Raw genomic sequence first — 27,298 nt, 5'->3', positions numbered from 1 at the left:
TAGTTATCTTTTTCTTTCAGCTCCCACTTCCATTTATTTTATGAAGCTGCTGGTGCTGCAGGGGCAGTTTGCTCTTCCTCCACTGCGCTCAGAAACTTTCTGTTTGCTGGAGGTGCAGCTGTACCTTGCATTTGCCAGTTTGCATCGAGGAGCAAGCTACAATTTCAGTTTAAATGAACACTGTTTCTCTTAAATAAGAACCTGTTTAAATAAAATCAGGTTAAAAAACAACTAAGAGTCTTTATGGAAGAGCTTGCATGGCCTGGCAGGGCTGTGCATGAGCTTGGCAGCATTTCGGAGCAGTGACCCATTACAAGGGCATCCCTGCCTCCTTCTCGAAGCTGCCCAGAAAAGAGCAGGTTCTCAGGTTCCCTTAAATCTGACCCAATTTTGAAGGGAGAGTGAGAAAAGTGTTCTAGCTTGTGTTGATGCAAAATGAATGCAGATTTTTTTCAGGGTCCTGTTTGTTTCAATCAAGGGTGTGTAGGGACAGTCATATCTGGTGCATTGGGAAAGACTTATAAAAACATTCAGGACAATAAGGAGCAGCTTATTCTGGCTGCTGGCAAGCTTTCTTCTGCCTACCTGGTGGGTCAGGTATAAGCTGCAGCTCAATCCAGGCCACTGGCTGAAGTGATGTTCTAGGGGACTTGAGTGTCCATGGGGAATGGGCACAAGCCTGGAAGAATGAACCCTCTCCCTATGCTAACAGTCCTCTTGCTGCTTATTGCTCTGCATTGCAGAGTCCAAATTACTATCCAAATATGTGTTCTACCTGCCTCTTAGTTTTCCCGATCACTTTGGTATTTGTAATCCTCCCTTTACACTCCTGTTGCTATGAAGAAAGGCAAAATGGGCAGGAGACACTGATTGTGTGCTTGAGAAACAATGAAATGGTGTTGGAAATGCTGCCAAAACTTGAAGACAAAAGGGAAAGGATGAATCTGGGGGGGGGGAAATATTTTCTGTTACTTGCATTGTGTGTATTAGTAATGGATGGAAAATTATTTCAGACAAAGCTGTGAATTTTGTTTGTCCTAAAAACACTCCAATTTTTTTTTTTTTTTAAAGCTTCCCTGTGAGTATTATGGCCAACCTCATTTCACAGCTTGATCTATTCATCTCAGTTAAATGCAATGGACAAAATCTACACAAAACAACTGCTTAACATTATAAGCAGCTTGCATAAACATCAATTATTAAGGTCACGAGAGCTCCCAGAAACCAGCTGAAATGAGTGCACTGTTGCATTTCTTTTTTCAAAACATCCATTAATTAATAAGGGGCTTAGTGCCCAGACTGTTTCTCCCTGCCTGCCTCCATCAGATTTTGCTTTCATCAAGTGGAGGGGAAAGTGTCACTTCTCTCTCTTCCTCCTCCCTTTTCTTTGGCTGGAGCACAGAAAGGTGCCAGACTTCATCCTTCATAAGCCCATCATTCACAGCTGTGATATCCTAAAATGCTCAGGCGGGTTGTGTTGGGGATGTCACAACAGCAGCACACCCTCTGGAAAGGCCAGGGGCTTCATTTCATGCCTGGACTGCCCGCGTGCCTGCCACAATAGGAGCAGGGGTCTGAAGTCAAGCTGCCAGGAGCTGGAGAGTAGTCACATTGACATATTTGGGCAGTGCAGTGAAGGCAGGGTGCTCACAGGAGCAGCATGGAAGACAAGAAGACAATGAGGGGAATGTAGTAGTGTCTAGAGGTCCCGTCCGCCCTCTGGAAGCACCACAACCCCTCGGTTTGTGAGGGCGTGGGCATCATGTCAGATGTTGGTCCCCTCCACACGACAGGGGCATAGGCAAGCACATGGTGGGCATGGAGGCCTCGGACATCAGAGCTGTAGGAGTGTTTGGTGGGAGCTCCTCTCTAGCCCTTTCCAGCACAGGAAGGAATTGCAGGGGTTTGATTGAGAAATGGGCTGCTGTGATTGAGGGGCCGAGCCCTGCTTATATGCAAAGTCTAGGTGCATATAAATATATGTCAAGGTTCACAGTGGGAAATGTTGCAGCAAGGAGTTGAAGAAGGAAAAAACAGGAATATAACAATGTTCATTTTTTAAATTAATTAATTCAGTTGTGGTGCTAGATGTAGAGGGGCCAAATCAGACTAACTGTGAGGAGGGAGGAGGCTGTGGCGACCAAATGGGAGATGAGGAGAACTGTGATGGTGGGTGCTGCCAGTGTGGGTGGTGGGGGAAGGCTGAATCTCAGCGAGCTTACACAGGACAAAGTAGCTCAGATGAGAGAGCTTGCTCATGGGACTCTATGTTTAGGAGAGAGGATACCTTCAGAGATGGTTCTAAAATGTCAAAAAGGCAAGAAGCAAACTTGTGTAAAAGGGGATTGAGCCTTGGTATCCTGTAGATTGCAAATGGTCTGAGATTTTCTTGCCTGGTTTGTACTTGAAAGTAAACCCTCTAAGACAGACACTTCTCTGTATTTGTCAGGAGTCAGTGTGGAGAAGATGGGCATGAAGGCCGATGGTTTGGAATTCTGTTGTCTGGGATCATGGCATCTGCAAAAGAAACTCAGATGGCTAGGATCTGGGTTATTGAGCCCCAGAAAAACAAACTCATCACTTTCGGCCTTGCTGGGTTCAAGCGAGTATCATCAGACGACTGAGGGAGGGGATTGTCCCGCTCTGCTCTGCACTGGGGTGGCCTCACCTTGAATATTGTGGCAGTTTTGGACACCACAATATAAGAAAGATGCTAAATTCTTAGAGAGCGTCCAAAGGAGGGCAGCAAAGACGGTGAAGGGCCTTGAGGGGAAGCGGCGTGAGGAGCGGCTGAGGGCACTTGGTCTGTTCAGCCTGGAGAAGAGGGGACTGAAGGGAGACCACATCCCACTCTACAACGTCCTCATGAGGGGAAGAGGAGGGGCAAGCACCGATCTCTTCTCTGTGGTGACCAGTGACAGCACTCAAGGGAATGGCCTGACGTTGTGTCAGGGTAGGTTTAGGTTGGATATTAGGAAAAGATTCTTCATGGCTGGGCACTGGAAGTGACTACCCAGGACAGTGGTCACAGCACCAAGCCTGAGAGAGTTCAAGAAGTGTTTGGATGATACTCTCAGGCACGTGATATGACTCTTGGGGATGGTGCACAGCTAAGGGCTGGACTTTGATGATCCTTGTGTGTCCCTTCCAACTCAGCGTATTCTGTGATTCTGTGACTGAATTTCTCTTGATGCCTCTAATGAAGCATAATGCAAATACCAAGACATCAAATGTGGTCTTTTATTAAAAATCTTCCCAGGTACCACACCTGCTCTTTATCTGTGGGGAATCTAATTTCTGCAGCCACTAGAGAAACAGTTCAAGGAGATACAAATGTTAAAGCTGTTATTCAGATATTTCTGATCTGGGGCCAGTACCTACTTTTAACTTACCAAACATCAAAGAGGTTCTTCGGGAGGAGTTTGGAGGGAGAACCTGCCTCCACCATGCTGCGAGTTAGGACACAAAGGCCAAGGTGCAAACCTTCACCCCATAGGATAAAGCTTATGGGGGATGCCTTGCTAAAAAGCAAAAAAAAAAAAAGTCTGTCCCATGCTTTATTCCAGCATGGGTTTTGAAAATTACTCATCAGAGGCTGCTTTTGATATATAATAAAAAAACTCTAAGCAACAAAGGGGCTTTAAAAAAAGCAAAGACTTGACATATTTGTTAATACTCAGGGTAGCAATGCATTAATTTTAAGGCATGCTTTTTAGGTTTGGGGTTTTTTTTAAAATGAAATGAGGACACTAATTAAAATTAATCCATTTATAAATCTTTCCACATCCAATTTTAAAGTGTAAATAAAACATTTGCCTTGTCTGTCTCTTTTCTCATGATAAGATAATACAGACCATGTAACTTTTAACTCTTTCAGGTATTAAGCAGATAAAGCTATCTTAAGTTATTTACTAAAAGATACAAAAATTGGTTGCACAGTTGAGATAGCTTTTAAAGAGCAAGAAAGATGGCAGTGGGAATGTTGGGAGTGCCTCAAAATGGGTTTTAATGCTTGCCTTTGGGATCTGCAGATCTCAGGAGTTTCTCACCCCGGCTGCCTCCCTGTCCTCCATTCCCACCCCTTTCATGAAAATGAGGGGTCTGTTGGCTGCCTTCCTTGATATGCATTTTTCAGTGTGTGATAATTTGCACTATAAAATACACATGGATGAATTTACTTCAGTTTTGCTCCCATAGTCAGTCAGGATTTGAATTGAGTTTGGAAAAAGAGAGGTGGTAGACTACTCCACAAATATGACATATTTGATTAATTTATGTGATTGAAAAGAAAAAGAAAACGGGAGGGGGCTTATGGCAAAGAAACTCTGCAGTTTTAGTTCTGTGACATGTGAGACTGTAGTGTTGTCAATGCTGAAGGTATTATTCTGTGCTTTGTTTAAAAAGGAAGCTAAACACGACCTTGGGTCTGTGATGGTTGGTAGCTCCTCAATGTATGCTAATTAGTAAAGACTGTGAGAAAAGTAGTACAGCTGCTGAGGGAACTATATATTCTGATTTTTTAATGTGTTCCAGATATTATCAATTGTGCCTACAGACCTTTGGTGCAGTTATGGCTGTGTCAAGGGTGCCCGTGTCTGTGCAGTCAGCTACCACAGCAAAGTGCTTGCACGTAGAGTGCTGGCAAAACTGCTAAACCCACCCCCCAAACAGCCACGTGTAGGTGATATTTTAAACTCTGACGTAAACTGTGTGTCTCTGCTCCATCTCAGGCCATGCCAAAGCAAAGAGATAGCATGGGGCAGGTCTGTTGTGTGTGAGGATGCTCCCCTCTGCTTTCATATGCAGATATTTAATAAAACAACTATGCATCCCTGCTTCTTGTCATGCCTATCCCTGGGAAGTTTCACGTCCTTTGCTATCTTCTATCAGTTTCCTGTGCTTTGGTCTTGATGTCTGTTCTTCATAAACCTTCCAGCCTGAAATCTGTCCAGTATTGACCCCACTCTGGTTCCCAGCCCTCTTTGCCAGGAGTAAAGCTCAGCAGCTGCAGACAAAGTGAGGGTAGGAGGAGAAAAATTGCCAATTCCCAGAACAAAATGTCCAAACCGAAGTTGTACTGGCTTGGAAAGGAGTGTCTTGCTATGGCTGTCCTGCAGATACAAATGGGCAACAAGTAGCTATTTGGTGAATTAGCAGGTTGAGAGTCTAGATAGTTCTTTCCAGCAGTGTTTGTACTCTAAATATTTATCCACAGTGCACAGGAGCATTGTTCCACCTTTCCCAGAGAAGTCATGCCCAGGTAGGAGGTTTGATGCCTCTTTTATCCCAAGGCTAAATGGGATTTAGCTTCATGATAGCAAGTTTGCAGCTCTTAAACTGAGTTGCTGAGATCTACTGTTTTAAGTTGTGCTTCTGGTAATCAGTCTCCTTTTGTGAAAACATAAAGACACAGATGTTGCAATTGCAGGAGTTAAGGCTTTGTTTGGTGTTTGCTCGAGGTGTTCTTTCTCCGTGAGTGCAACCATGGGAAGTGGGGAAGTGCAGGAGGACACGGCTGGGCACTCGCCCTCCACCTCCCGAGAAAATGAGGGGATTTCTCATTGCGGAAAGCATGGAGCTACGATGGGATTTTTGCCCTGTGTGCTCAGTTTTCTATTTTACAGTGCTGTGCAAAATGACTTCTTTGCTTCCAACTACAGATTCAGAACTGCTAACCACCCACTGTACAGCTGCTAATGCAGAGATTATCTCCACAGCCAACAGCTTTAAGTAATCAAACAGAGATAATTTTACCTCTGTGACCCAACAAATAAACACCAGAATCAAGAAAAATCCTTTCGCCACACAATCCTACCCAGGCTTTCAAGGACGGAGTAAGGACTCTCATCAAAGCCTGCAGAGGTGTCAAGGTCACCAGGTTTGTCCCATCTGAGATCGATGGTGTGGGGTGCTCCCAGGAGGGTCATGATGCTCTGTAACCTGATGAAACCACCTCTTGCTGCTGCTGCTGCAAAAGAAATCAAATGAGTAGAGTATACTCTGAAAGTTGTGTATGCAGTCCTGCTTGCACAGGAAAAATTGTGGCTTGGAATGGCGTTTGTTAATGACATCAGCCTTTAACTTTCCGTTCTTTGGAAGAACAGACATTTCTCACAGCTATCAGAGGTTTAGCACCATTAAGGAAACACAACTGTTACATATCGTAACATTGCATCTGTGGCTTCTTTCTCACTGATCTCCACCAGCGTTGAGAAAGAGAAAAAATTCTAGCCCGAAAGTCATATCAGAAAACATTTTTATGCTTTAAAAGTCTGTTTCTCTTTGCTTTTATTTCTCAGATCAGCTCATTGTGGCTGTGGTTACTGTCTTAGAAATGAAGTCTCAGCTTTTTTTTTTTTTTTTTGGTGTTAGTAAATTCTAGCTACTCAGAGCTTCTCTCATTTTCCCTGCCCTTTCCCCCTTTGTTCTAGTCAACTCATTTCCTTATTCCTGCTATTAAGGATACTTAGCATGTTGTCATTGAGAAACAGCACTCATTTCTTCATGGAAAGAAGCTGCTTAATGTTTCATGTGTTACAGTGAATAATTAAATAAAGAAAAATATCTAAGCCTACAAAAACTAGCTGGCAGCTGAAAGGAAGAAAGCATTTGCAGTCTGCTGGGGAAAAGTAACACTCCTGACCTGGTGTCTTAAAAGTACAAGGGGAAGGTTGAAAAATGAATATGTCTGACATGACATTCAAAAAATCTGGATTTTTCAACTTTCCATGCATTTATAGCATTAATCTTTAATTGTCGTATTCTTGAGCGACTGGCTGTGAGATCAGAGCTGAAATTGGTGGGGCTGAGGAAAACCAGGCTGGTAAGTGGAATGAAATGTCTGCAGGGACCACGACCTTGAGAACTGTCAGGGATGGAAAGGCTGTCAGCACTCAGGGAGCTTGGCAGCCTGATAGCGTATGGCATGAGCGGTCTTCATGTAAATAAGGGGTTTTATTGGCCTTCATAGTGCTTTTCACCCTTTCTGGGCTGTATGGTCATTGCCCCTTTTCTTTTGATTTTATAATAAATCTTAAAACACAGCTGATGGGCTCTGTGAAAGTGAGATGAAAAACTGGGGAAATGGGGCTTCTGTGCTGAGAATTGGGAGAGGGGTGACTGCTCCCAAATGATCTAAATGGACCACAGAATGTTCTACCTTTTCAAATAAAACCAGAACTGAGCTGTAATTTTGCAGTGACCTTTGCAGTTTTACAAAATGAGATCAGACACTTGCCATCCTCATGGCAGAGAGAGCATCGTTCAGGACCAAGTTACAAATGGGGATCTGCACTGAGGATCTTTTTTTTTTCTTTCCTGCCCCCCATCTACTTTTTCCCCTCACTGCATCTATAATATCAAAAGGATAACGTGCTTTAGCAGAATTTGCTGAGACCAGAGACAGATGGAGGCTTGTGCAGAGCAGTAGCTCCCTGTGCCATTGCACATCCCTTTGAATTTGGTTAGTCCCATTAGCTGGGGTAGGATCCTTTGCATTCTCCTTTTTCTGCCCTATATGCTGAGATGTGGAGGCTGGATCACATAATTTGTATCTGCATCTTCAAATTGCCTTTCGCATTTTCCTTTCTGCCTGTGATCTGCAGCTCTGGCTGCAGTGGGGACACAGTGAGCAGGACTGCAGTGATGGCCTTGTACCACTGTGAGAACTGTTGATGTAGATCTGGCGTGCTTGATACACACCAGAGTGACTGATCTAACAACCAGAGAACATCTCACAGCCCTCCAGCCTTCACGTGCTCTGCTGCTCTGCCAGCGTGACTGGCCTGACCTCTGCTCAGAGTGAGAGATTGGGTCCAATTCAACTTGAAGCAAAGTGGCATGAGGCTTAGGGAGTTGTTGCAGCATCCCAGAGAGCATCCAAAATGAAAAGAAAGGGGACTTCTTTTGGTTCCAAAAAGACTGTTAGAAATTCCTGTTGAGGGTTGGGCTGCAACAGTGCTGTTAACTCTTCTGCTGGCTCATCTATGTACTGCTGAACTAGTGAACATTTAGATCATGTCCAAACATTCTTCCCTTTACATTGACAGAATCTGCACTGAATGGCTCATACTTGATAAGACGAGAAACAGTTTGAGAGGAAATGTGGTTTTTGATTACTGCCTCTTGCACCTCATCTGTGGTAGCTCACCAGTTTGTGATTGGCTGTACGGCAGAAAGGATAGTGCCATTTTAAATGTGCTGCCTATACCACTGGCTTAGACTTTTCCTGTAGACTGGATTCAGGTACATAACCACACATCTACTTTGAATTGCATGAATACTACTGCTGAAATTAGTGACACTCTTCCTGTGGTTCATTTAGGATGCATGGTTGCAGCTGACCCAAGTCCTGCTGAAATAAGTGAAAGAATTTCCCAGTATTCTGATAAAGCCAGGTCAGTCCTAAATCCAATTAACCATTTGTGTTGTCTGCTTACCACAATACTATAGTTTGGGAGTGGTACAAATTCTGGTATGCACTGCACTGATCAGAATTCTTTCCATAGGGTGTACCAAAAGAGGAGCTCTCCTCAGTCCCAAATGCTCTGTAGTTTATCTTCTGATGTTCTCTGTTACTATCTAATTTCTCCCCTGCCTTGACCACTCTTGATATCATTTAGCAGAATCTGCATTTTCTCTGTGCATGAGTAACAAGTAAAAGGAGTCACTGCACTCAAGAGCCCTGGTGTCAGTAAGAGGGCAACAGCAGCCAGACCTGGAAATCCAGTAACCCTGGTCCCACTGACCTGAGGATTAAACCCTGCTCACTGAAACATGAGCCCAGGCTGCCAAATTGCCCATGATAAGCTTTAAGGAATCGGGAATAAAACCATGCCTGCATCTATTTCTTTTGCAGCAACTTTTTAGCTGGAGGCTCATAAATGGCTGCAGCAATGTGAATAGAGAGACCCCACAAGAGACCTGGAAGGCGCTCAGCTGTGTTACAGGGTCCTATTCTTGGGGTTTTGTTTGTTTGTCATCTGGATTAAAGGGATTAAAGACTTAACCTTTGTACAGCCTTTCAAATAATAACATGTTTGTGCTCATACTGCATGTCAGGGATATGTTTTCCCCCACTCCTGATTTCATGATACAAGTGAAGATCTGACAGTGGTCAGGCTTATGTAAAGTTTTGTCTTGTGCTTTGAACACCAACAAATTTAGCTCAGTGTTCCTATTCTTCTCCATCTTGTGGTGTTGGTGGGCCCAGGGCAGGGTACCTGCTTCAGACCCTCATCCCAAGGTCTGGGAGCTGTCATGTTGGTGGGGGGCTGCAGTCTGAGCTGCCAGATCCTTGTCCAGCCGCCACCCCTCTGGGCTATGTTTTTTGTAGTCAGAAATAAAATTTGTGCTGCCAGATGGGGCCCTGCTGCATGTCAGTCTGTCACATGCCAGCCGGCTGTGGCCGTTCCTCACCTCCTGCTCTGGAGTGGCTTTTCTGAGCAGGTTTCAGAGGTTTGTAGTTTATACTGTAGCCCTTTGCATGACTGGCAGTGGCTTTTTTGGGATTCTTTTGGGATTCTTCTGGGATAATTCCAACAGCGACTAAAATTTCCGAAAGCATCCAAGTGATCTGACAAATTTATTGACGTGTGGAAAAACAGACTAAGCAGGACTCAAGAACTGTCTTTACTTTTGAAAATTTTTTTATCTAATCTCTGTGCATATTCCACATGTTATTAAGGGAAGATCCAAGGCCTCCTTTGGGACCAGCTGGTCCCAGCTGCAGGTATATCATGTGCAAGCATGGCCAGGACTTGCTCTCCTCAGCGTGGTGCAACACCTGCATGGTCTGGGGGATGCCCAAGAGACAGTCAGATGGGTGTAGAGGTGTGGGTGGCCCAGGCTTGAAGACTTTGTCCTTGGAGTTGTTCCCTATAAATAGTGCTGAACCAGGAGATCTTGTATGTGGGGATGGGAGGTTTTGGGGTTGGATTTCTTGGGACTGGGATTTCCTGGGGATGAGAGTTCTTGGGGATGGGAGTTCTTGGGGTTGAACTGTGCGAGGAAAAGGCTCACCTCTGGCAGTTTGATCTCTGGCAGGGAAGATGACCCCCCTGATTGCCTACATGGCTAAAAGCAGTTCACCAAAGGATGCACAGTTTTGTGAGCATTGTTTTCGGAGCGTCAGCAGTGCCATAGGACTCTAGTGGATGCAAGTGTTGGCATGGCACTCTGTAAAGAGTTGGTGAAAAAAATAAATAAAAATCATTTTAGTTCTTTCTGTTCACAATGGACTGGATATAACAAAGATAATATGACTATCATCTGGATCAGGTAATAGCTTTACCATCTGTACTGTCATCACATTCAGTAACTTGCCCCCTCCTTCAAACTACAGCTCTCTTCTAGGTAGAGCAGCCAATGTAAGTAGTAGTTTTAAATCTACAAGACATATAAAACCCAAGGACCTACAAATCTATAACCAAGAGGCTGTAAGATCCATGCTCAGGACCTTAGTAACAACTGCTTTCCCTCCAAAGACAGCACATGCAGTGTCAGCCTCTAACAAAGGTTATTACCATCAAGGACTTTCCTCTGGGGAAATAGTTTAAAAAGAGCTGCCTGAATATTGCCTAAAAATGTACTTGAAAGAGAATCCTGAATCAAAGTGATGTAACAACAGGAGTATTTACTTTTCTGCTTGACCCCAGAATAGAGAAGTCACAGAGAGTTAACCATTCTCTGCATTTTAGAGGGGATTTTATCTTCCAAGAAATTTGCCCTACCCTACTTAAATTTAGAAGATGTCAGTCCCCTTGTATCTCCTGCACACCAAAGGGAATGCAGACTGAGCTTGAGCAATATATCTTAAATTTGCCAACAGTTTTCCGCTGCAATAAATACCTCTTGCAACATAACACTGAAATCTGTGGATTGCAAGCCTGTGCTTTCTGCCGTATAATATACTTCATCCACTCCACCAAATGCCCATAAGGAAATTGTAAGTGAAATCAAACCACAATATGTGAGAGTGAACTTGCACAGACAGTTGATTTAGGACACAAGCACCTCATTCTGGCTCTTCACTCTACAATTTTCAAAAGCAATTCACAGCAAGTACGTAAAAGTCAAACAAGTTGGGTTGGACATTAGGCTTTGTGGTGGGTAATACGAAGAAATAAATGTAAATGTGGTTACAAATTTGAAACTTTATCTTTGGAAACTCTGTGTAGCATTTCTGAGAGCTCCACTTGACCTACAACTGCTGGGTAGAGGCAGTAAAAATGATGTAAAGGCAGTCAAAGTGAATTAATTTAAAAAGTCTAAGTGAATATTAATAGGACCTGCTATATCCAACAGTTTACAAGCGTGTCTGGCATTTATAGATGAACTCTGCTGTTTGTTACATATTACATTAAAGAAGAATCCTGAACCAACATATCAAAATGTCAAACTAACACAACATTTTCCTTTGATCTCCTTTTTTGTTAAAATGAATTATTGATAGCCTTTTTCATGGCTGGCAGGAGAGATTTCTGATTTTTATTTGCGTACTAGATCAAATCTCCCGTTCCTTCTGCAGGCAGAGCTTTTTACAACAATATCTAGATATGATATGTGCAATTACAGAGCTCAGATTCTTTCTCGCGGGGAATGTTCTCCCCACCCATCCTGTGCTGCTGTGATTTCTTAAGCTGATATTTTCATTGGAAGTCTTTAAACAAATGTATAGCCCACCCTGGAGCCAGTGGTCAGGACAAGAGTGCAATGGTTTTGTGTGGGCCCACAGACCACACTGGTGGGTGTGCAGCTCCATAGAGGGATCTGAGCTGTTTTACCCAGGATCTGTGGAGAAAAACCTGCCTGTCTGTTCAGTGATGTGGCTTGGGAGGGTGTTTTCCAGAGCAAGTTCATATTTATGCTAGGTTTCAGAAAGCCCAGGTGGGGAGGCGGGGTGGATAGTTCTTGAAGTTTTGGTGGCATGGGGGGATAATGAGGTCTCTTTTATCCATCATCACCTGGTTTGGACACCAGCAAAGCCTTAGTCCCAGTAAGAGCTCTCAGCTGCTCCAAGTTTCATGGTTTGCAAAACTTTCTTTGCAAACGTCACCCCAGTTATGGTTCTGGCACTCATGTTTCCTAAGGGTCCACCTCACTCCTGGAACTTGGCAGCCCCCAAATCCATTTGCTATGCTCTGCCTACCAACACAGAAGTGGTTTTGGCTTGTTTTATTTTAAGGTCAGAAGTCTCTGTCAGAGAAATGAAGAAAACAAACCTTCCTCCTTGTGGTGTCCTTTTTATTCTGTTTAGCATTTTTAATTGCATCCAAAACATGCTGCTTGAATTTGGCAACTCTTGGGACCCTTCCTCCAGTGTCTCCGGGTTTACTAAGGCACAAAGAAGGATGGTGCAAACCATAGCCACAAGGCTCATGAAGGGTTTTAGATTTGCATGGGTTTAAATTGTTTTGCTCAATTTAAATGAGAATAAATCGACTGGAAGTGTGGAACTGAGGACAGAGGGACACACTTATCTTCTTATACTCCCCTATCCCCAAATGTGTTTCTGTTGCTTGCATCCCATTACAGATTTGAGAAACCCAGCTCCCGCCCTGCAATTGTGGAAGGGGGGACCAGCAGTCCTTGTCTTTCTGTGCCTCTGAGGGGATGTGGAGCCTCCGAGTGTCTTTCCCTGCCTTCTGCTGTCTCTCAGCCAGCAGGTCTGCTCTCTTCCTTCATGCTTTAATCAGGTTTTTTCTCTCCGTTCCGCTGACCCACTTTAGGCTCTTTGAAGGCACGGCGGAGCTCCCCGGCGGCTGCGGCTCTGCCTTCGGGGGACATGGACGGGCGGAGGAGCTGAGCAGGCGAAACGGCAGCAGCACTCGACCCACGGGAGAAGGGTGGTTTTGGAGGCACAGGTCCCCTTGGTTTGCTGCCCTGGGCACCTTTGGGCACATGTTTTTCTCTCTTAACTGCTGCATAGGGTGTGTTGTTTTTGGTCTTCTGTTTTTAAAGTCCTTTTTTTTTAAAGGAGGTTTCATTTCAAGGCTGCTGGAGCAGTCTGCAGTGGGGTTGCAAACACGCGTGCTCACGCTTCGTGCCTTAATAGCACCTGACATAACCTGGTCATAGGCACAAGGAAGGCACAGATCATCCATCCCCCACTGCTCCTCTGTCCCCGCTCCCATCCCCTGTATGTAGGGCATCCTGTATATCAGGCAGCATCCCCTGCCTGAATCACTTCAGGAGCCTGTGGGGAGCTCTCTCCACCTTCCCATCTCATTCTGGAGTCTCAGTTTCATGTTCAGATGCTGAATTTGGGGTGAGCGTGACCCTTCCTCTGTGTGTGGGCGGGGATGCTGGCTTTGCTCTGGCTGCACAGGGGTGATTGCAGCTCTGCAGTAATAATTATGTGAGCCTGGCTGAGGAGTGATGGTAGGGGAGAGGATCTGCGTGGTGAGATGACTCAGGGGTGGGATGACGCAAGTCTGGGGCCTGACTCTCTCTTTGCAGGCTGCAGAAACTTCTCTCCAAAAGGCTAGGTCAGGGAATGATTTACCACTGGGTGCCAGTCTCCATTCTCTCTGCTTGGCACTGGCCCCACTTCTCACTGCAAAGGTCTCCAGAAAAAGCATGAGACTACTTGTTTTCACTGTTTTTGTCAGTATTTGGTGGTTTCCTGCCAGGCTGAAGGATCTCAGGTAACGTAGGAGGAAACTAAGGACCTGTCCTCATGTGATGCTGTTCATGGTGAATTCCTTGACAGCTGGCCTTCGGGAACTTTTATTACAAATTGATTTCATTTCCCCCTGTGTTCCAATAACCAGGAAGAGTAATTTCAGTTTACATTCAAATTTACTTTAACCTGGATGAATCTTCCTGTGTAGACATGCTTTGGGGTATCAGAGGATCTGCTTCTGTATAAAGCTGGTCTGCTGCTGCGGCAGCAAAGCTGCCTTTGACTGACCCTTGCTAACCCTTCAGCACAGGAGACAGCAGCTTATGTTTCATGGCCATACTTATGACTTTTATATGGTTGGTAAATTCAATCATGTGGGCAGGAGGTCGCCCATATGGGGACTCTTTGCAGCTGCCCTTCTGATAGCACTCGTGGTCTTAGCCTTCTGATGCTGTTGCTTGATTTCTGGTCATGATGCAGAGACTGTTCAAAGCCCATCCCTCCTCCTAGCACTCAACCCTGTAAGGAAGGGCACAGAAAGATGGAATTATGGATCTGCCTGATGGCTGGCAGGTAGAAACCAGCTCGTTCCAACCTGGGACATTTCCCATATATGTGCTTTGCTGTTCAGGCTCTGTGTATGGACATCTGCATGCAGGTTCTGCTGTGTAGGAGATGCCATTCTGGTGTATTAAAGCAAAAAGTGCTTCAGTATCTGTTCTACAGATGATATAATTTTTATGTCATAAATAGCCTCTCTTGTTGCCTATCCCTTGTCTCCTTGTACTTCTTCATGGGAGTGTATTCTTAGCACTGAACCTCTTTCTTCTAAATCCCATTGCTGGTTTCCTCATGTATATTTGTTATTTACTGAACAAAACAGGGAACTTCTGAAGATTAGTGTTAATTGTATTTAGAGTGAAAGTAGGTAATGGCTCTGGAAGTTTTCCCACAGGGTTATTTTGGTCCTGGCTCTTTGGAGCAGAGCTGCTGATGGGGCTGGGCTGTGCTAGGGCGCCTGGTGGTTTGTGATGCACACACAGACTCTGCAGCAGACCCCTGGCTTCATCTTTCTCTTGAGATCACGCCAGGATTTAAGCTCTGCAATGAAAGAAAGTGTAAAAACCCTTCTCCCACACACATGGTAGTAATACTTTATGTATATTTATAGAAAGGGCTGGTATTTTTTCCTGTTGGTATTAAATTATTGTAAAAAGGATAGAAGTGTTACTAAAATGCAGTTCTTCGTCTCCTCAGAGCATTTCTTCTCTGCTGTCTAATAACTCTGTGTGATGCTGGTGTTGGATGGTCATTTTTGGATCATCGTATTCCTGTGGGCTAGGCACAGGTCTTGGAAACCCCTCTGCATCATCATGCTGCTCCACTCAAGGGATTGTCAGTGGGCTTTGTGTGTTTCTCGGGCACCGGTTTGAGAGTCGTGTGGGGCTAAGCTGAACATCAGAGGTAAGACATTACATTGCTTTTGGACTGATCCTGGTTGGACTCCAGCAGAGCCAAGCCCTGAGACTAGGTGCTTTGCACTGCCTCCACAGCACGAAGAAAATAGTAGGAGCAGCACAGCACTTACACCAGTAATATAGTGCTTTAATCTTCAGTAATTTCTCCAGGAATTAGCTGTGTATATTTTTTTTTTCCCTGTGCAATAGCTGACTTCTTGGAGGCAGGTGCTAGATTTCTTGCAGGGTGTGTTTTCTGTGGTTTGATTAATTTAATCAGTATACAAGTGTATAGGCTTGGGATCATCTGACCAAAAATAAATACTGTCAGAGCTTTTGCTCTTGCATTCAGTGCATAAAACCTGGCAGTGTTTCGGGCAGTTCAGGTAGCCTTCAAGTTTATGTCTAGAAAAATCTGATCAATTGTTCCTTGAAAAAGGCATCTTTTTCTCTAGTGGCTCAAACATGCATTCATATATCTAATATAGGCACCAGAACTGAAATTAATCCAGTCTGCAGTTCCTACGATGACAGAATATCTGGATTACTCGGTACCAGGTTGCCCCAAGATGGCACTCTGCGTGCATGTCATGCTAAAATAATAGTATGGTTCCAAAGGACCGTCTTTAGTGTCTAAGCACTGCATACTTCTCCTCGTGGGGAGGTAGAGAAGCTGTAAGCCTGACAGGTGTGCAGCAAGTACCGTCACACTGCCTTTGAGTGATGGTCTGTGAGGGCATCAGGTGACATCAGAGGTGACACAGGCAGGAGGCTCATTGCTGAAATGATTGGTGACCAAAACATGACCTGATATGTTTTTATCCTTTTACATGCTTTTTCTGTATTGATAAGGTGGTATAATTGCCAGATAGTCGTAATATATCACATAATTGTTTTGCTATTCCTTTATCTCCTCACATGCAGGGTATCCTCCTTTGACAGGGAAGAGAGTTGCACCCTAAGCAAAATCTGACTGCTGAGGAAGCAGCGTTTCCAAGGGGTAGGTCCAAAATAATAAAATAACTTCCTCTTCCTGTGTTAGTGGAAAAAAATGCAGAAATACTCAAAACAAAAGTGACAGGATAGAATGGTAAAGATGGTACCTTAATTTTATGTTACAGATCATAGAATTATAGACTGGGTTGTAAGAGACCTTAAAGATCATCTTATTCCAACCCATGGGCAGGGACACCTTTTCCTAGACCAAGTTGCTCAGAGCCCCATCCAACCTAGCCTTGAACGCTTCCAGGGATGGGGCATCCACAACTTCTTTGGGCAACCTGTACCAGTGACACAGCACCCTCACAGGCAAGAATTTTTCCCTATTATCTAATCTAAACCTACTCTCAGTTTGAAGCCGTTCCCCCTTGCCCTGTCACTCCATGCCCTTGAAAAATCTGATCTTTCAATCTTTCTTGTAGGTTCCCTTCAGGTGCTGAAAGGCCTCAATTAGTCACCCCAAAGCTTCTCTTCTCCAGTCTGAACAATCTCAATTGTCTTAGACTTTCCTCGTAGGAGAGGTGCTCTATCCCTCTAATCAGTTTTGTGGCTTCTTCTGGACTCACTCCAATGGGTCCGTGTCCTTCCTGTGCTGGTGACTCCAGAGCTGGATACAGTGCTACAGGTGGGGTCTTACCAGAGTAGAGTAGAGGGGCAGAATCCCCTCCCTTGACCTGCTGCTGACCCTGCTTTGGATGCAGCCCAGGATGCGTTCAGCTACATTTTGGAAATTTTTAAGCTTAAGGGAATTAGCCAAATGTATATTTTAATGATTAGAAGACTGTCAAATATGTGTTTAACTTCATTCCGTGTCTAAGTTGCATGTGAGGGGCTTTTTTTTTTTTCTTCTTGCAGAGTAATCCTTATGATTCTGCTTTAATGATTTTTCTTGTCTATCTGAAAAACTGGGAAAGAAAATTTTAAAAAAATTAAAGTTTTCTTCTTATTTACTTCCTCTGTAGCTGTCATTTATAAATCTTTAATGATGTACATGCTTTAAATGAACCATGTATTTTTAAATGATTTGTAAAAGGAAAAAAGCCTTTCACATTCTTGCATTGTATTTTTGTAATAACTTTTCTCAGCCTATGACTGAAAATTTGTCTCCATTTTGGAACCTTCTGTAATGGAACGAGATAAAATCTAATTCTGCACTTCACATACTCCATGGGCCAAATAGATCTTTCACTTAATTCCATTAAGTGGGTTTTGCAGAGAAAGGAGTAATTTACAGGCAGCACTTGGCCCCAAACCCTCTTCGAAGTGACTGGCAAATTAGATAGACACAGGCACGTGGAACTGGGTCCTACGGCAGCCTCCTTCATATGGGTGGAAGATGACACCCTGAAAGGCAGGATGTTTTCTGGAGAAGGAGGGATGTTAGCCAGAGGTGCTGCTGCCCTGCTGGATTCTCTCAGGGCGCTCACCCACCTCTGCCTTTGCGTGTCACCCGGAGGACGCTGGCTGCGCTGATGCAGACACTGATTGCACTGTTCCACAGCTTTGACAGCATGCATTAACCTGGAATCTGATGTGGCATGACAAGACACCAAGTTCTGCTCTGGCAGTGGGACTGTTCATGTGCAGTGCAGTCTGCTGGAGTCTCCCAGGACGTTTGAGTCGTATCTGCGTGTAATGGCCTTGTGCAGTTAAGTAGAGCACACTGTCTGAGATGAAAATCAAGTCCAAGAACAGGCTTGTTTTCCTCCCTTCCCTTTCCCTCCACCATTGCCGCTTGCACCACTGCAGTGGAATGTCTTCCTGCTTCCCCATGGCTCCCCAAAACACACAAGCCCTCCTTCCTGCGTGGTGTAACTAATCTGGCTTGCTGACTGGGATCTGCTGGGGCCTTTAAAGTGATGCCAGCTACTACGTACTAAATGTAGCATGGCAGCATTTCAGAGTGAAGCTAAAAATCCAAATCCAATAAGCAAAGAAATAACCATAAAGATGAAGCCCTGGTTTCCATTCTGCCCATCAGCTCGCTGCCTGATGGGACAGCTTTGGACTAAAAGTTGGCGGTGGACTATATGTTAGAAGTACGAAGGCCTCTTTTTTTCCCCTTTGAGCTCAAATCTATGAATAGATGCATTTTTTTTTTTAATCTTATAGGAAAATCACATTATTTTCAGGGATGAGCTTTCAGGCAGTTTGGATTCCTTTTTCTCTCTGTTGGGATTAGCAAACAGCAGCAAAACTCACACTTCTCTTCCTAAATCCCCATTCAAAACAGAAGGGAGGTTACCCAAGCTCAGGTTTTGTTCTTTTGGGATTTAACTGAAAGAGAGTTTCAGTGTGGGGGTTGTGATCCTGTAAGGTGCTGGCTTTCATGAAAATTAGCAGAACGATTTTGTGAAAAATATTTGCATTTCAAGCGAATGTAGATTAGTAAGACTTTTATGGTGAAAAAGACTGTTATGGTTTTGTGAGGAAAACAGGTTAAATGATTTCTCGTTTAGTTTGTGGAGAGAAGAGGACTTTTCAAAAAAAAGCAAAAGAATCCCCAAAACACAGCTACTGAACATCATGTGGGGGAACATGATGTGACAAAAAAAAAAAGAAAAGATATGGGGTAAACCATCCACAGTGCTGGAATGGGTACCATAAGTAGTGAAATGCTTGCTTTTGTGGAAGAATGGAATGGGTGCTGGAAGCTCTGTAGTTTATGAAATGACAGAGTGATGTTTTCTTCTGCCAGGGCGTCCCGGGGGGAAACTGTTATTACAAGGTTTCACCAGGCCAATTTTCATTTTATTTTATTTTTATTGAACAAAAAAAAAATAAGGAAATTCACCAGTGTAAGGAGGATTAAGAGTGGATAATCCATTTTTGTGACTCATTCTGATAAGAAAAGAGCTCATCAACTCCCTGTAGCCTTGCATCTGAAGACAGTTGCTGACAGATTGCACAAAATATGTCCCTGCATTTTTAGGACCTCAAGACAGCATCTTGCAAGCAGATAAAACCAAATAAAACCTGACAAACCGTCTTTGTACCGGAGAGATGAGAAGAAAAATGTGGATAGTTTCTGTTGGAGGATTTGAATGTGAAGCTATGGGGAAGGACATTGAGTTATAACTTTAACTCCTTAAATATTCTCTTAAGCATGAAGGATCTCAGTTAATCAAAGCTATTGCATAACTGCTGCTGAGGAGTGAGAAGTTTATTTTTAATTACACTGCCTTACATAATTGTTACACGATGACAGAGGCAGCATGATGAAATGATAGAGATTTAAGTATACTTTTTAATACAGTGAAATTAAAAAGTGAAGTGTTGATGCATTTATTCATCCCTGCCTTGTACCTGGGTCTGTTTCATGGTTTCTGCTTCAGCACGGAGTTTTTTAGGATAGTATCATTTTATTCTGTACTTGTACAGCCCACAGCTGTGACGATGACTTCTCGAATGTGGTGTTCATCAAGATAATAAATAGTCTTGTTCATTTTCAGCTTCTCCTTTGATCTTGGAATGTTTTGGCCAGCAGACCGCTACACGTGCAGCTATAATTTATCATAGTTGTGGAAAACCCATTTAAGTGGATGATTTCTTAAGTAATTTATTTAACTGTGGTTATAAAACTGTATTTTCTGCCTTGATACAATGAAATGCTTGCTTTAAAAGCTGAGCATGCAACAGGACAATTAAGTATGTTGTTTTAAATTTGAGAGAGCGTCTACAGAAATGTTGCTAACAAAAAAGGGAAAGTGAAATGGATGTGAACTAAATTTTCGCTTTAATGTACGTAAAAGAGAAACTTCTTTTCTGTCTCACTTAAAATACCTCTGGTGAAATACTCCTTTTTCTCCTTTCTTTGAAGTCTCTATGTGTCTACTCGGTGTTTGCCAGCCCTGGAGTGGTGTCAGGGTGGGGCCATTACTTGCCCCACTGCTGCACACTCGGGGCTGGGCTTCGCTCCAGTCCTCACCTCCATCACTCAGCCCTGGAGGGGGACACACTGGGGAGCTGATGGCTGAAATGGTGTGTCCTAAAGTGTGATGTTCAATTTACCTAACAAAAATACTCGTCGGGGGAAGCCACCACCAGCTGATCAGGCCTAACAGAAAACCAGACAGGAAAACAGCAGCTCATATAGAGGTCCTAGTTTGACCCTTGTTAGACTGAAAAGGCTTGTTTCTAGCCACGAGGAAACTACTACCCCTTTACTTTTGCTTTGACAAGCACCTTTTCTACAAAAGGACTGATGATGATGATGATTGCTGTTGAGGTGGCCTATACTGTGGAGGGTTTTAAGCTAAATGATGATGGACACTGTAATAGCTCCAAGGAAATCTGGTGTGAGACTCCTCTGCCTTGTGGCATCAGTCTGCCCTTCCTCCTCTACAAATTCTGTAATTTCTGGAAGCATCCAAGTTACAGAGGAAAAGCTGGAATTCATTTACAAGCTGACTTAATGTGGCTTTCATCAGAAACTTATGGCTATTGAGTATTTCTGACAAAGTCTTGTTAGAGGTTTAGAGCTTGCTTTGTGAGTGTGTTTATTAATTAAAGTCTGCCTCTCTGTCATGGCTTTGACTATTACTTTTTAACTGGAAGCCATTACAAAGGATTTAATTGTAGTGATTTTTTAATTATTTTGTCTTAGAAGTATTAGCAAATGCCTATGAAATTGAACGAATGTAAAAATTAACATCAGATCCTCTCAATAAGAGGGAATTAATGCAATGAAGATCTGCAATATCAGGTTGTATCTGTGAAGTCAGATATTCGGAGATCCCTGTCTGAGGTACATAAAATCATGAATTTTTAGGGAATGACAAGATTGTCTATTGGTGATGTTACATATGAACATGCTTTCGTCCTGTTGTTTGATGGGGTGGTTAACACTCAGTGGTACTGTGTGCCTGGTGTTAACATGTCTGTATGGACAGCAGACTTTTGCACTGACCTTCCTTTTCATGCTTGTCCATGTGTTTTCAACTGCAATCTAAGTAATAAGAAGAAAAAATCCAGTAATTTGAATGTTCATTTGTGAGCTTCTTATGTAAGTCTGTGCTTCTTATATCCTTTTGAAGGACTTAATTAAATCCTTTTCAGATAGCCAGAAAAAGTAGGACAGGAAGGTAGGGTGTCAGGTAACCCTCCAAACCACCAGCCTCATTTCCCACATCCGGGGTAGGTACTGGGAACCCTTGATTGGGATTAAGATGCCATTATGACTTTGAATGCTACAATCCTGCGTCTTTGTTTTGGAAAGGAGTGTACTGTAGTATCAAGCCTGCCTTGTGTACTGCTTATCTTCATTTTTTTAAAATGTATTACAGGGAAGTTTATGCCAATTGTAAAATTGAAAGAAAAGACTTAATGGAGAGGCACTGGGGCCAGCAAGAGTGTTAGTGTTGGGCATAGGACTTGATGGGTGAAATGGTTCGGCTCCACATCCTCAAACTTTGGAAATATGCGACAAGAGGAAGGGGCACAGAGAAGCTGCAGCAAGTGGCAAATAACCCCATCCAGTGACCCACCCCAGGAATATGTAACAGTGTGCATTGGATATATGATGTTAGATGCAGCATTTAGGCATTACAGGAGGGGGATGCAATAAAAGACTGCAAAGAGCAAATAGTGCTGAGCCCTGACAAACCTTGTTAGTTGGCCAGTGCACCAGAAACATCACCTCCTCAAAGGCACTTCAGCTTTCCTTTCCTCTTTGTGAATTAGTTGACTTTCCCCAGAAGCAAGAAAAGAATAGGTCTCTGTTTTAAACACCAGCTTACTGGGCTCAGCCCTGAAAATTAAAATCTGTCTGCGACTGGGACTTGTTGGCTTCTGCTCTGCAGTTCTCTGGGGGAGAACTGCTCACTCTCACAGCTGGCTTCCCTGGGGTTTGGCTGAAAATCCACTGCTGCCATTGCCTTGAGTCTGTGTGCATCCCATGGGTGGGTAGCATTCGGTGTCCTGCTTTGTGCTTTGCCTTGCTGGCATTTCACCTGGGAGGTTTGCAAGTTTTAGATCAATTAGAAACCAAGACAAAGTAGAACTCAGGTTCATTTGAGAGTCTTTTTGGTTTTTTTGAGAGTGACCATTTGTTTTTCTAACTCAGGAGTTTCCTCCCCCCATAAATGTAACCAGAAAGGAGGCGGCATCACTTGGCAAAGGAACATTTAGGTTAAGTTTCGTTTTGCCGGAAGTGTTTTTCCTTAGTTGTTAAAAACAGATTGAGGTTTTTGACAGCACAATGTGGAGTCCAGCCCTTGTGGGGGTGGCAGGGAACACTTTGTAGGGGGGGTACCAGATGTTTTTGTCTGCCTTAGGGAATATCTTAGAAAATGCTCAACGTTTTGTTGTGATCTGCTGCTGTACAATCTGCAGAAACTTAAGTGGATCCCAAACATACGTGCTGCCTGTGGACAGAGCCAGTGCTCTTGTACATCAGGAGCTCAGTAGGAAGCCAGAAGATCTGTCTTTATTTGGAGATCCAGCTGAGTCTCTGAGTCATCATCTCCAGTGTATTGATACTGCAAGTTATTTGAATTTGATGTGGGTCTGTAACCAGGGTAATCGCACTTGTGGTCACTGGTGGGGCTGGCTGTCATGTTTCACTCAGGGATTTTTTTGCCTCTGATGGCATTATGGGAATGGTTGTCTCTGGATGAAAGATACGATCCCTGTTTGCTTGGTGATTGGAAGTGTCTGCATTGCTCTTGAAGTCAGAGCACAAACTTTTCTTCCACTGATGTTTGTTTTACCCATGCCTAGCATAGTATAAATGGGTATTGAGTGGAACTCCATGAATATCTGTTTTCCTGCACTGTGCTTAGACGTCAGTACAGAAAAAAAACATGTCTGTGTTCTTAATGAGGACACAGCATTCCATAGGAGCACTCTCAGCCATTGCGAGGATTTGTGTGTGTTTTCTGCTGGGTATCTGTTTTTGCTCCACAGATATGTGTGGACCAGAAAGTCAACAAAATGTTGGTCCAGAGGGATACTGGGAGTTGTGAAATCCAACTGTCCATCCTGGATATTTAGGCCATCCCTGATGGATGCATCCTAGCTTACTTAGCCTGTTCTTTCTAAAATCTGAGGTGAGAACATCTTTTGCGAGCTTGTTCCACTGTCCTGTCCTTGCAGCTTTTTTCTAATGTGTAGCCTAAATATTCCTTGCTGGCAATTAAGCTGATTAATTTTTGGGTTACTCTCAGTGGACATGTAGTACAATTGACTGCTGTCCTTTTTATAACCTTACATGGCTTTGAAGAGCGTTACTGCGTTCAGACCTCTCTTTCTGAGAATATTTTTATTTGAGTCTTTCCTCAGAGGGACACCCACCCTTGCAGTAAAATATCCAAAGTCTGGAATCGCCTAGTAAGTTGTCTGGGAAGCTTTCTTACTGTATACAGTGGAGGTGATTCATGGAAAAATACTGGTTATAATCTGTGATGGCTATCTTTATTTCTAAGAAATTTCTTTCTGAACCTCTTTATAGAGATGACTTTACCAGATATAAGTACACATGTAAGCAAAAAAAATGTATTCTCTGAGACAAAACATTACTAAAGATCCTTTCCATACAGTAGCAATTTAAGTTCTTCTTTCTTCCTGTCAAAATATAAAATGGAAATATTCAGAGAATCATGGACATTTTTTCTCCCTTCTTACATTAAAAACCTACTGTAAAAATTGTGTATCTTCCAGAATACCACAGGGTAACTTTGTAAATGTGGGGGCAACCAGAGCTGGAGTTGCTCTGTGGATTTGAATGACTCCAGACTATTTCCTTGCAGCTGAATATTTGACTGTGTAGGAGGGTTTTCTAGTTACTCTCTCCTAAAAGAAACGAAAAAACAGTGGGGAAGAAAACACAAAGTAAATTACAGTTCCAAATTTATTCAACAGATCACAGCTTCCATACCATGCATACAGATTATATCATTAATATTTCCCACAAAGAAAGGAGGTAGGGCCACAGACCTGCAATTAATACTTCACTTCAGCAAAATATTATGATGTAGCTGTCCCGATTCTCCATATGTACAAATTCAGCATGTTCTAGGCATTATTTTGCACTCTGCCTTAGTTTCTTGGGAGAAGTGTTGCAGAGGAAACTGGTACTTAGTTTATAAAAAGCGCAGTCGGTGCCACATGGAGGGATTTTTGTGCTGTGTGATGTGGTGTGGCACGTCCTCTCTTCAGATTATAGACAGTCAAAGTTAATTGCAAGTGTGATGCCAACTTGGTGGCTGCCTGGCCTAGCCTTTTGATCAGCTTCCCATGCTACACTCTCCAAAGTTTGGGCTGCTGGTGTATAAAACATGGGATGGGCATCTGCCCGCCTGGGCTGCTGTTCTTGCTTCCCGTGGAGGGAGCCTGGGCACTGGTGTGGAAGGATGTTCCAGTCCCTCGTGGGTGCCTGGACATCACACAAGGGTACAGCCTGGATCTACTCCTCCAGCCAAGACAGATTTAAGTGTTCGGAGTATAACAAAGCGAAGCCTAACCTAAGGATGTGCATCTGCAGAAGGCAGGAAATTTTTTTTTATTTTATTTTCCAATCACTTTTCTGCAAAATATTTTTAAGTGCTTTGTTGCGGACAATAAATACATTGTTGATGAAAGGCTAATAGGCACTGCCTGGGCTTGGTACTGCCTAGTCTTGACACAAGTGCCTTGGAGAGCAACACAGTTAGTATAATAGCTTATATGCAGACAATAAGATATCTGCGTCCGAGACAAAGTGCTTTGTATATTAAGATTTCAGTGCTTTGTATATTAGGATTTCTGCTGCGCACAGATGCTGAGAGAAAGCTTCATAACAGCTGGAGTGCTCACAGAAAGCGTCTGTTAAATAGAAGGGCTGAAGTCTGGATAATAAAACCAGAAAACCCTCAATATCTACCAAGGGGCACTTAGTGCATCTGCTTGGCTTGGCATTCCCCCCTCTTTAGAAATGTGAAATTGTAGTTTAAAATCAGGGTTTTGTTTGGTCTTTTTTTTTTTCCTTTTTACCTCTACCTGTTAGCATTACCATCATATTAGGGGCCACTAGGTGCAGATGGTCATCAAACCACCATCACATTCCTTTCTGTGCAGCAGTGCACCTTCCTGTGTGTCAAGACCCCAAGGGGGATGTTTCATATGCGTGCAGCTCATTTAGAGAAGTACTTGGAATTTGCAGACCTACCGGGAATTGAATTTTATTTTCTCTCCCATGGTAACCACCAGTTTTTGCTTGGCGCAAATGACTGACTTTCATAAGAAGACACATTTTTTATGGAGAAATAACTGGTAAAAAACCCCAGAGCTGCTGTGCATTTAGAGACAAGATGTGCCTTAACTAAATCATTACTTCTAGAAAAGTTGTTTAGTCAAGCTGGCACCCAGCTGCCTTTACCCTGGCCAGCAATAGTCTCCCACCAAACCACAGGACTCTGTCTGGAATTTGTTTTCTTAAGAAGTAATCCTTGCAAATCCTCATCTCAAATTGCAATTTTCTCTTTCCCTAGTTTCTCTGATTTTGCTAAATCCAGGTATCCTTGATATCCCTTGCCTGTTATATCTTCCCTGTGCCTCAGCCAATTCCCTACGCTCTAATCTTTAATCCTGAGGTTTTTTTCTTTAGCCTGTGGTTTTGCATTAGTTAATCTGTGTTTTGCACATGCCTGGTTTATCTTGCAGCACAATTTTAATTTGGATCTAGAGTGAGCATATTGTTGCTTCTGCCGAATGAGCACAGATGCTCTGTAAGTTGTTCTCTGGCAGTCTGAGAGAGGATAGCTCTTGTGTGCTCCTCTCTGGCACCCAGAGTGCTCTGGGTTGCCCACTGATGGTCACTTTCACCACTAGTGCAGAGCCACCTCTGCAGCTCTTCTTGTTGGCACAGGGGACATGCTGTTAGAAATGCAGCAGTGACTATGGGGAATTACAGAATGGTGCAATTTGGGACAGTTCAGAAATTCTCCTAAAATTTTGCTGGGAAGTTGGATTGAACTTGGCACAGAAAAGCACTCAACAGGGGCTTTGCCCAGTGCAGCTGAGTAATCCTCAAGATGTTTCCTTCATTTGTGTGTTGATATATAGTATTTTCGGCCAGTGTCCAGGCAGCTCACCAAATTCTGTTAACAGTGTGATCCTAAGGGGATTAGCTAATGACTTTCCATACTGATTGGGTAATGACTTTTTGGAAAGTGAGAGCTCAGCAGAAAACAATCCTGGCAATTACTGTCTGCTCATGTCAATACTCCAAGTGCTGCAGAGCAGCTACATGAATAAAATGGCTTAACTTCTCAAATTAAGTCTGTGTCTGTCTCACTAACCTCCCTACAGAGTCTCCTACTCTTGTCTGATTCAGGAATATCTTTTGCACTCCAGACTCTTTGGGGGTGAGAGTGGTTATAACCTCCCTGAACAGATTCTTGGTCTGTGTGCTGCGAGAAGCTGGGTCCTGTTGGCATTTCAGGTGGAGTCTCACAATGCAGCCCAGCCCTGCGGTGGCTGCTGGCACATTCGTGTCCTCCCCAGGCTGGACAGATCTGTCTGCTCCTTTGCACCAGGAGCAATACTCAGTATGCTACTGAAAACAGCCAAAAAGCTTTTCTGGCTTTGGAGGTCTGAGTTTCTGCCCTGTGCAGCTTGCCCTGGGGCTGGGCAGGCAGCACTACTGGCTGGGAGGTGGTTTGCCTGCTGGACAGGTGGAGGTGTATTCCCCAGCCGTGCTCTTCACTCAACTGAAGCCTCTCTGCCCTGCAGACATGGGCTGTGAGATGGAGGGTGATGCTGTCAGGCAGGTTAGGAAGGAGGAACAGAGACGTAAGGTTCAGGGGGCAAATTCAGCCTTGTTCTCGTGCCGCCTTCTAAACTCCTGCTATCAGGAGTGCAGTCCAGTGCCCAGGATTGGTGGGATGCTGCTGGAAGGGATGCAGAGCAACCCAGATTTTGTGATGGATGAGTGAGGATGCTGACATGATTAAATTCACCTTTTTTGGGCTTTTCATTTCTCTAAAGGAAAATCTCATAGTGCCCAAATCCAGGAAAACATGGGATTTTGGACACTCAGATATAGTACAGGCATTACTGGCAATGCAAATGGTTTTAAAATATATGATCAAGACAGGAAGTCTAAGCAGAGCCCTGAATGAAGGGCTGGAAACAAGGGGAGAAACAGTTGCATATGTAAACCCTTACAGTTCAGAACAGGTCAGCTAAAGGGCAAGTTTCCAACCAGGATTCTCATACCTCTTCCAAAAAGGTGGAGCAT

The 27,298-nt window shown here is 43.7% G+C and overlaps 1 protein-coding gene across 5 annotated transcripts in view; it reads left to right on the top strand.

Moving 5' to 3' along the window:
* PDZD2 (PDZ domain containing 2) overlaps positions 1-27,298 on the top strand; it is a 206,183-nt gene that overhangs the window by 10,281 nt on the left and 168,604 nt on the right. For 3 of the 5 annotated variants that reach the window (XM_017811310.1, XM_017811309.1, XM_017811306.1), the window contains exons 1-2: positions 14,897-15,019; positions 16,006-16,081. The exons of 1 other annotated variant lie outside the window; for it this stretch is intronic. The gene's annotated coding sequence lies outside the window, so the exon portion shown is untranslated. Of the gene's footprint in view, positions 1-14,896; positions 15,020-16,005; positions 16,082-27,298 lie in introns of those variants that run through there. One more of the 5 variants, XM_017811308.1, reaches the window with a different exon arrangement.

The sequence above is a fragment of the Lepidothrix coronata genome, unplaced genomic scaffold (genome assembly GCF_001604755.1).
Source record: "Lepidothrix coronata isolate B3197 unplaced genomic scaffold, Lepidothrix_coronata-1.0 Scaffold31, whole genome shotgun sequence".
Classification (NCBI taxonomy): domain Eukaryota; kingdom Metazoa; phylum Chordata; class Aves; order Passeriformes; family Pipridae; genus Lepidothrix; species Lepidothrix coronata.
Note: the sequence above shows the minus strand (reverse complement) of the source record. Positions and strands in the feature narration are given on the sequence as shown.